This window comes from Arachis hypogaea, chromosome 11 (assembly GCF_003086295.3).
Source record: "Arachis hypogaea cultivar Tifrunner chromosome 11, arahy.Tifrunner.gnm2.J5K5, whole genome shotgun sequence".
NCBI lineage: Eukaryota > Viridiplantae > Streptophyta > Magnoliopsida > Fabales > Fabaceae > Arachis > Arachis hypogaea.
Genome location: NC_092046.1, coordinates 62,354,261 through 62,364,205, shown reverse-complemented (window position 1 = coordinate 62,364,205; position 9,945 = coordinate 62,354,261). Strand labels below are relative to the sequence as shown.

The 9,945-nt window shown below is 38.1% G+C and overlaps 1 non-coding gene across 1 annotated transcript; it reads right to left on the bottom strand.

Annotated features, from left to right (window-relative positions):
• Positions 1 to 8,701: 8,701 nt before the first annotated feature.
• On the bottom strand, positions 8,702 to 8,805 carry LOC112725999 (small nucleolar RNA R71). Its single transcript, XR_003165073.1, has one exon. It is a non-coding gene; the product is annotated as a small nucleolar RNA R71 (small nucleolar RNA).
• Between the last annotated feature and the right edge of the window lie 1,140 nt (positions 8,806 to 9,945).

Here is a 9,945-nt window from a genome sequence, read left to right as displayed (position 1 = left end):
TTTGTGTATACATGCATTTATATGATTGAGGCCATTGTTCAAATAGCTCACTTACCCAAATAAGCCTACCTTTTATCTTCCATTGATAACCAATTTGAGCCTATGCTTAACCCATTTGTTCTTAATTGTAGCACATTACAAGCCTAAGTGAAAAACAATAAATGTCCCTTGTTTGGATCTTTGATTAGCTTAGGCTAGTGAGAGTGTTCATCATTTGATTTTGGGAGAGTTGGGAACATTGGGTAGAGATAAAAGTGTGTTTACGTTTTTGTTGAAAAATCACGGGAATTGGGTACATACTCATGTATTAATCATGTGTAAACCATATGCATTGATGTTCTTGTATATATTCCTAAAAAAAAGAGAAAATAAATAATAGAAATAGAAAAAGAAGGACAAAGAATTGCAATAATAAGGGGACAAAATGCCCCAAAGCAAGGTTCAATAAAAGTCAATGCATATGGGTGGTGAACAAAAAGAGAATGCATAAGTGTGTGAAAAAGTGAAGAATGGGTAGTTAGGTTTGTTTAGAATTGTATAGGTTGTCATAGGTTAGGTGGGAAGTTTAAGTTAATCAAAGATTCAAATCTCAAGCCCACTTGACCATATGCATCCTACCTTGACCCTAACCCCATTACAACCTATGGGAAGTCCTCATGACATTTGTATGCATGCATAAAATAATTGTTGATTGTTAGATGAAAAACAAATCTTGGAAAGCATGATTAGGGGAGAATTGCATGAATCAACCCCTTACACTTGAGCGACTAGAGCGGATACACATCCAGTGAGGGTTCGATTGCTCAATTACATGTTTCCACCCATGATCATCACTTTTCTTACAAGTTTGTAAAATATTTTTAATAATTCAATTCAATTGTGGGTTGAGTTATTGCTATTGCCTTAGCCCTTGTGTTTGTATATGTATTCTTGGAAATTGATTTATTTTGACTAAGTGGATGCATTCATGTAGATAGATTGCATATAGATAGGTTGCATGTAGTTAGTTTGCATTGAATAAATGTTGATGTCCCTTTGCTTCTTTCTTGATTTTAGCATGAGGACATGCTTAGTTTAAGTATGGGGTGATTTGATAAACCCCGATTTCGTGATTTATCTTGTGCTTATTTTGGGGAATTTTACCACCTTTTCCCACATTTATTCAATGAAATAGCATGGTTTTGTAATTTTCCCTTGAATTTTGCTTAAGTGTAAAAACATGCTTTTTAGGCCCTAAATTGGTAATTTTGATTCATTTTAATTTTATTCGATGCCTTGATGTGTGTGTTGAGTGATTTCAGGTTTATAAGGCAAGTATTGGATGGAAGAAATGAGTAGAAAAGTATACAAAGGGGAGAATGTATGAAGAAACAAAGATTGGGAATGCATCCAAGGACGCGCACGCGCACATGGCGCGCACGCGCAAAAGTGGTCTCGCCTATAGACGCGCGCGCATACATGCTGCGTCCGCGCCGATGGAAAATTTACCAATTGACGCGCACGCGCACATGGCGCGCACGCGCCAATACTCTTACATGGCCCACTTAAAGGCAAAACGCTGGGGGGCAATTTCTGAGCTGCCCAGGCCCAAATCCAACTTGTTTCTGAGTGTATTTCATGCAGAATTGAAGTCCAAGCAAAGGGGGAGAAATTGTTTTGTAGCATTAGCATCATGTAGGTTAGTTTCTAGAGAGAGAAGCTCCCTCTTCTCTCTAGAAATAGGGTTCCTAGGATTAATTGCATCATAGATCCATGTTTAATTCCTTGCTTTCATCTTGTTTCTTCTACATTTTCATGCTCTAGTGATGTAATCTTCTTGTTCCCTATTGTTAATTTTCCTTTTCATGCCTCTTTGTTTAGGATTGATGAATACTTGTTGGATTTGGATTTTCTATTAATGTAATTGATGTTTGATGTCTTTTATTGTGAATTTGGGTTGTTGATCTTGTCTCCTTATAATTTGTAGTTGATAGATTTTACTATTTCTTGTCATTTATTATGCTTTCTTTTTATGCCTTCCAAGTGTTTGACAAAATGCTTGGTTGGATGTTAGAGTAGATTTTGAGCATTCTTGGCTTGGAAAGGGTAATTAGGTAATCTTGAGTCATGAAAACCCAACCTTTGTTGGTGACTTAGAGTTGTTTGCTAATATTGTTTCCATTGATGCTAATCTTTTGCTAATTTAATTAGTGAGTTGATTAGGATTTTTGGATTGAGATTAGCTAGTCTTGTTAGACTTTCTCTCATGGAAGATAACCTATATCTTCTTCCAATGTTGGAGATGACGTAATAAGATAAATTCTTGTTTATATTTGTGACATGATTAATTAGTCTTGTTTGACATTCTCCCTATGTGAAGATGACACGATACCTTCTTTCGGTTGTTGGAGTTGACTAAATAAGGTAAATTAATCATTGTATGACTAGGATAGAAAGCCTATGATCTCCACACTTGCCATGAATATCTCACGTTATTAATTGCTTTCTTTAATTTCTTGCTTGATTTACCTTTCTTGCACATTTAATTTCTTGTCCATTTACTTCCTTGCCCCTTTATCAATCATACCCCCTCGTTCCTTCATAGCCAATAATCATTCACTTCATTGCAATTCCTCGCGAGACGACCCGGAGTCCAAATACTCCGGTTAATTCTTATTTGGGATTTGTACATATGACAACCAAAATTTTGCATGTGAGGACTCATTGTTGGTGTAGAACTATACTTGCAACGAGAATTCATTCAATTGAGGAAATTCTATATCAACAAAAGTTTCATGCATCAATCACTATCCTCGTCAATAATTCAAATATTGATAAACATGCGGAACTGAGCTCATAATATCCTAAATAAGAAATCAATAATAGCAAGCAAGATCAACATGAAAGAAACATCAACATCAAATTGCATTAAATGTAAACCAAATCCAACATGAGTTCATCATCACAAAAGTAAGCAAAATAAGAAATTAACATTACAACTAAGAAAATCAAGATGTAAACATGAGAGATTATAAAAGAAACAAGACGAATCAAGGAATTAAACATGGATCTATGACAATTTAACCTAATTCTAGAGAGAAGAGGGAGCTTCTCTCTCTAGAAAACAAACTAAAGGCTCATGTTGGCTAACTAATTGCTCCCCCTTTGCTTGGACTTCAATTCTGCATGAAATACACTCAGAAACAAGTTGGATTTGGGCCTGGGCAGCTCAGAAATCGCCCCCAGCGTTTTGCCTTTAAGTGGGTCATGTGAGAGTATCGGTGCGTACGCGCCATGTGCGCATGCGCGTCGATTGGCTATTTCTTCATCCGCGCGTACGCGGCATGTACACGTGCACGTCTCTATGTAAAATCACTTTTGCGCGTGCTCGCCTTGTACGCACGCGCGCCCGTTGATGAATTCCCAACTCTTGTTTCTTAATGCATTCTCCACTTTGTTTGCTTTTCTCCTCATTTCTTCCATCCAATACTTGCCTTATGAACCTGAAATCACTCAACAAACACATCAAGGCATCAAATAGAATTAAAGTAAATCAAAATCACCAATTTAAGGGCCTAAAAAGCATATTTTTACACTTAAGCACAATTTAAGGGAGAATTACAAAACCATGCTATTTCATTGAATAAATGTGGGAAAAAGTTGATAAAATCCCCTAAAATAAGCATAAGACAAACCACAAAATCGGGGTTTATCAAATCTCCCCACACTTAAACTAAGCATGTCCTCATGCAAAAATCAAGAAAGAAGCAAAGGGTATCAACATTTATTCAATGCAAACTAACTATCTACAATCTATCTACATGAATGCAATGGCTCAATCAAAATAAATCAATCTCCAAGAATACACATGCAAGCACAAGAGCTAAGGCAATAGCAATAAAAACAAACCACAATTGGATTGAATCATTGAGAGACTTTTTACAAACTTGTAAGAAAAGATGATCATGGGTGGAAACATGTAATTGAGCGATCGAACCCTCGCCGGATGTGTATCTGCTCTATGCACTCAAGTGTATGGGGTTAATTCACTCAATTCTCCCCTAATCATGCTTTCCAAGATTTGTTTTTCATCTAACAATCAACAATTACCTTATGCATGCATACAAATATCATGAGGGCTTTCCCATAGGTTGTAATGGGGCTAGGGTCAAGGTAGGATGCATATGGTCAAGTGAGCTTGAGATTTGAATCTTTGATCAACTTAAACTTTCCACACAACATATGACAACTTATAAAATTCTAAACATACCTAGTTATCTATTCTTCACTTTTACACACACTCATGTATTCTCTTCTTTGTTCACCACACATATGCATTGATCATTATTAAACTTTATATATATATATATATATATAAGAATATCAATGCATATGGTTTGCACGTGATTAATGTATATGAGTGTGCACCCAATTCCCAAAATTTTCAACATAAACACAAACACTTTTATCTCTACCCAATGTACCCAACTTTTCCAAAATCAAATGATAAACACTCTCACTAGCCTAAGCTAATCAAAGATCCAAACAAGGGACATTTATTGTTTTTCACCTTGTAATGTGCTATAATTAAGAACAAATGGGTTAAGCGTAGGCTCAAAATTGGCTAGCAATGGAAGATAAAAATTTAGCTATTTGGGTAAGTGAGCTATTTGAACAATGGCCTCAATCATATAAATGCATGTATACACAAAGTAATGGACATATAGAATTAAACAAATCAAAGATTACAATCATAGGAAGAGAATAATGCACACAAGAATGAAAATAAGTGGTTATATGATGTAACCACACAATTAGGCTCAAAACTCTCATGCTTGTGTTCTTAGCTCAAAACATGATCCATAAAGTGTGTTAATCGAGCAAGTTCTAAAAAAAATTTTCAACCAATTGGAGTGGTGCTCTAGAAATGAAATTTTTGGAGATTTTCATCATATTGACTAAGCTCATTCTAATGGAAGGTTGTGATTTAGAAAATTTTAAAAATTTTCCCCAGTTTACTCTCTTTTCAATAAAAACACAATCCTTATACAAAAAGGGTCAACTAGGTTTTAACAATCTAAAATATTTTTCTGATCACAATCAAAAGCCAAAATGCAATATACACATATATAATAAAAGCCAAAAACCAAAATAAGGGTATCCACAATGACAAATATATACAGTAATCCCAAAATGATCTCAAAGATAAAATGCAAGGATAAAATGCGAAATAAAATAAAGTAGTAGAACTAGAGGCTAAATGTCTAAAAATTCACCACATAAATGCTATTCATCAGTTACGAACGGTGACCTCCCCACACTTTAAGATGAAGCATCGTCCTCGATGCTACTGCTGAAGCGCGGGATGGGGGTCAACAATCGCGCCAGGCTGTAGCTCAGGCTGTGGCTGTGGCTGTGGATCCTCAGGAGGCTGCTGAACCTCTGTGGCGGCCTGTGTCTCTGGTGGTGCCTCTTGCTGAGTCGGCTCCTCAACATGCTCCTCCTCCTGATCCTGCTCGTCAGAGGCTGGAGAGTCCGGGAGTGGTGTGATGCCAAGGCATCTTAGGCTAGTTTCACTAGCATTTTTCTGTTAGTTTTAGTAGTTTTATGCATTTTCTTGAGCTTTAAGTAACCAAGAATGGTTAAATGAATAACAAAGCAATGAACCATCCAAACAGTATGATTTTGATGCAAATTCCATGAGTTTTAGTTATATTACTTGAATGCTATGAATGGAAGATTTCTCATGAAATTTTGCAAGACTTTGATGCAATTGTTTGGATGATTTCAGGGAAGAAGAGGCTAAGCAAGGAAGCAACAAAATCAATAAAGGAAGCTTGAATATCACATGTGGAGTTTAAGTTCCAGTTTAAGCCTAAACTGGAGCTTAAACGCCAGAATCATGAAGGCTAAGAAATGCTGGAATTGAAGTTTAAACTGGAGGTTAAACGCCAGAATGAGAATACCACTCAGGAAAGAGTTCCACGTTTAACCTCCAGTTTAACCTTAAACTGGAGGTTAAACGCCAGAATAGGAAAAGCACCAGGGAGCCATTTCCACGTTTAAGCTCCAGTTTGACCTCAAACTGGAGCTTAAACGTGTTCGACCAAGTTTTCTCCTCCAGGGTTGCTCTCTCCATTTCCACGTTTAAGCTCCAGTTTGACCTCAAACTGGAGCTTAAACGTGTTCGACACCTCCAGGGCTACCCTTCTAAGCTTCCACGTTTAACCTCCAGTTTAACCTTAAACTGGAGGTTAAACGTGTTCGACCTCCAGGATGCCTCCTTCCATTCCACGTTTAACCTCCAGTTTAACCTTAAACTGGAGGTTAAACGTGTTCGACCTCCAGGGCTGCCCTTCCTATATCCACGTTTAAGCTTCAGTTTAACCTTAAACTGAAGCTTAAACGTGTTCGACTACAAGACTCTCCAGGGCTACCTTCTTCCATTTCCACGTTTAAGCTTCAGTTTAACCTTAAACCGAAGCTTAAACGTGCTTCTACAAAAGGCCTCACTGGAAGTGTCTGGCGTTTAAGCTGCAGTTTAAGCTTAAACTGCAACTTAAACGCCACTCTTGGAAAAGGTTTCTGGGCCAAAAATATTGCGGGTTAAGTTAGTCTTTGAGCACAAACATTAACTTAAACTTACTCTGGTATGAAACCCAATTGAATATCATGGTTTATGGGATTGGGCCTGAAGGATTGATGAGTTTGAAATTTCAATTTATTGAGTCATGTGTCATTATTTGATTATCACTAAGTTGGCTCAATGAATGTTACAGAATTTGGATCAACAGCCTCATCAAGATTATGGATCATAAACCCAAGGCAAAAGGAAAGCAGGGAGAGGCCTCAAAGCCCAAGAAACACAACAGAAGCTCAATATAGAAAGTGTATAAATAGGATAGAATTTAAGTTAGAGGGAACTGGGACCTTTTCATTTTTTAGCTAGTTTTCATATCTTTGTAGTTGAATTCAGAGCTATGACTCACTAAACCCCTTTCATTGGGTTAGGGAGCTCTATTGTAATTCAATGAATCAATAATAGTTTATCTTCTTCTTCAATCTTTTCTCTTGAATTTTGTTAGAAAGCTTCTCGTTCTAATTCCATTGGGTAGTTGTCTTGGGAAAGAAACTACCCATAATTGGAATCCTTCGGAACCTTGGGAAAGGAATGGAGGATTCATGCTAGAGAAGCTTTCTCACAGTGAATTGGATTGGGGTTTGGATGGATATTGTGACATGTAATCCTACCAAATTGTAGTTCATGAAACTGTGTGGTATAATCAGTGATCGAGCATCATCTCTTCTTATGAACATTTAAACCAAGGGATTGGGAATTTGTTTGTTTTTAGAGAGAATTGGTGAGCCAAGGGATTGGGATCCAATCATATAAGATTGCCAAGCAAAATTTAATGAACGCATTGGTTGAGGAAGAGATATACATGTTTTGATTCGGAGATCTCAATATCTCCTAACACCCAATGAATTTCCCATTTCTGATTTCCAATTTCTCTTTACATTCTGCAACTCAATTCTTGCAATCACCCCCATTCCCTTTTAATTTCAGCAATTTAGCTTCTGCTCTTTAATTCATGCAATTTAAGATTCCGCCATTTCAATTTCTTGTCATTTACTTTTCCCGCCAATTTTACATTCCGCAATTCTCATCTAAATCTTGATTCCGCTCAACTAGAACACACTTCTAATCCGAATTGCTCACTCAACCAATCCTTGTGGGATTCGACCTCACTCTATTGTGAGTTTTTACTTGACGATAACCGGTGCACTTGCCGGAAGGAATTTTGCCGATCGTGCAATTTCCTAAATCGTAGCATAACTAGTTTATGCGCATCAAGTTTATGGCGCCGTTGCCGGGGATTGGTTTTCGATTGACAATTCTCCAATTGGAAGTTAACTAGATTGAGCATTTTTTTTTGTTTTGATTAATTCAGTACAAGTTACTTGTTGAATTTTAATTTCTGCACTCTGTTACATGCTTTCTTTCTTTATGCCTTTAAATTCAAGCAACTAACTCACTGACTCACTAACTGTTTGAATTAATTCCTCAATTGCTCTAACCATACTCTTCCATTAACCAAGAGTATTTCACTTGTTGTTGCCTGTGCTGTGTTCTTGTATGACAGGTAGGAGAGGAGAGACATCAACTCCTCCATATACCGAACCAGAGAGGACCCTTCATAGACTTAGAAGGGAAGCAAGAGGGAAGAGAGTACTGGGAGAAGAAGAATCTGAAGGAGAATCTGAGGACAATTTTGAGGAAGCTCTAGATCTCAACATGGATAGAGAAGTTCACAACCATGAGAGAGCTGATGGAAACAATGCCATTCCTGAGAGGAGGGTTCTTAGTTCATACATAAACCCAACCTCTGGGAATTGTGGTAGCAGCATTCAGAAACCACCCATTCAGGCCAACAATTTTGAGCTCAAACCACAGCTAATATCACTTGTGGAGAATCATTGTTCATTTGGTGGGAGTGCTAATGAAGATCCCAACCAACATCTCACAAAATTCCTGAGAATTTGTGACACTGTGAAGTCCAATGGAGTCCAGGAAGATGCCTATAAACTGCTTTTGTTCCCATTTTCACTTAGGGACAAAGCAGCTAAGTGGCTGGAATCATTCCCAAGGGGGAGTCTAACAACATGGGATGAGGTGGAAAGCAAGTTTCTGGCACGTTTCTACCCCCCACAAAAGGTCAATAGGCTTCGAGCTGAGGTTCAAACTTTTAGACAACAAGATGGTGAAACTCTCTACGAGGCATGGGAGAGATTCAAGGATTTGACAAGGAAATGCCCACCAGACATGTTCCATGATTGGGTGCAATTGCATATTTTCTATGATGGACTCTCTTATGAATCAAGGAAGGCTGTAGACCATTCATCAGGAGGTTCATTGAACAGGAAAAAGACTGTGGAAGAAGCCATTGAAGTGATTGAGACAGTGGCTGAGAATGAGTACTACTATGCATCAGAGAGGCACAACACTAAGGGAGTCATGGAGCTGAACCATGTTGATACAATTCTAGCCCAAAACAAGGTGTTTGCCAAGCAACTAGCAGAGCTCACCAAGAAATTAGAAACAAAGCAAGTGGCTGCAATACACACACAAGATCAAGAGGAAGTAAGCATTGAAGGAGGTGATTGGGAAGAGGCCAACTATGTGGGAAACCAACAAAGACAATCATATGATCCACATTCCAACACTTACAACCCAGGATGGAAAAATCACCCAAACTTTGGGTGGGGGAACCAACAAACCCAACCACAAAACCACAAACCTTACAACCACAACCAACATAACAATTCCACATACCAAAATTCCAACCAAAGATCATACCAAACCACACAAAACACTTACTCACAACCACCATATCATGGCCAAAATAATCAACCTACCCAACCTAATCCGAACCAACAATTTCAAGATCAATTAAACCGGATAGAAGGAATGATGGCAACCATGAGTCAAGACATAACCGAATTGAAAAGCTTCAGGGATGATGTGAGAGCTACCTTAAGGAACCATGGTGAAAAACTCAAGAGGATGGAGTCTCAAGTAGGAGAGCTATCTCAACAGGCCCCCAAATCAACTGCAGTGTTCCCTAGTGACACAGAAAAGAATCCTAAAGGGGAACAAAAGAGAGTGAGATGGGAAGAATGCAAGGCCATCACCATATTGAAGGAAATCTCAGAAGAAGAAGGAATCAGACCCTCAAAACAGGAGCCAGAAATCTTGAAGGAAGGTGTGGAGGAAGCTAAGCAGGAAAGTGAAACTGAGCAAGCCAAGGAACTGCAAAAAGGCATGCTGGAAATATACCAACCAAAAGCACCATTTCCTCAGAGGTTAGGAGGAAGTGAAAAAGGGAAAACCTATTCAAGGTTTTTAGAGACATTTAAGTCTCTCCATATCAATATTCCCTTTCTTGAGATTCTCCAGCAGATGCC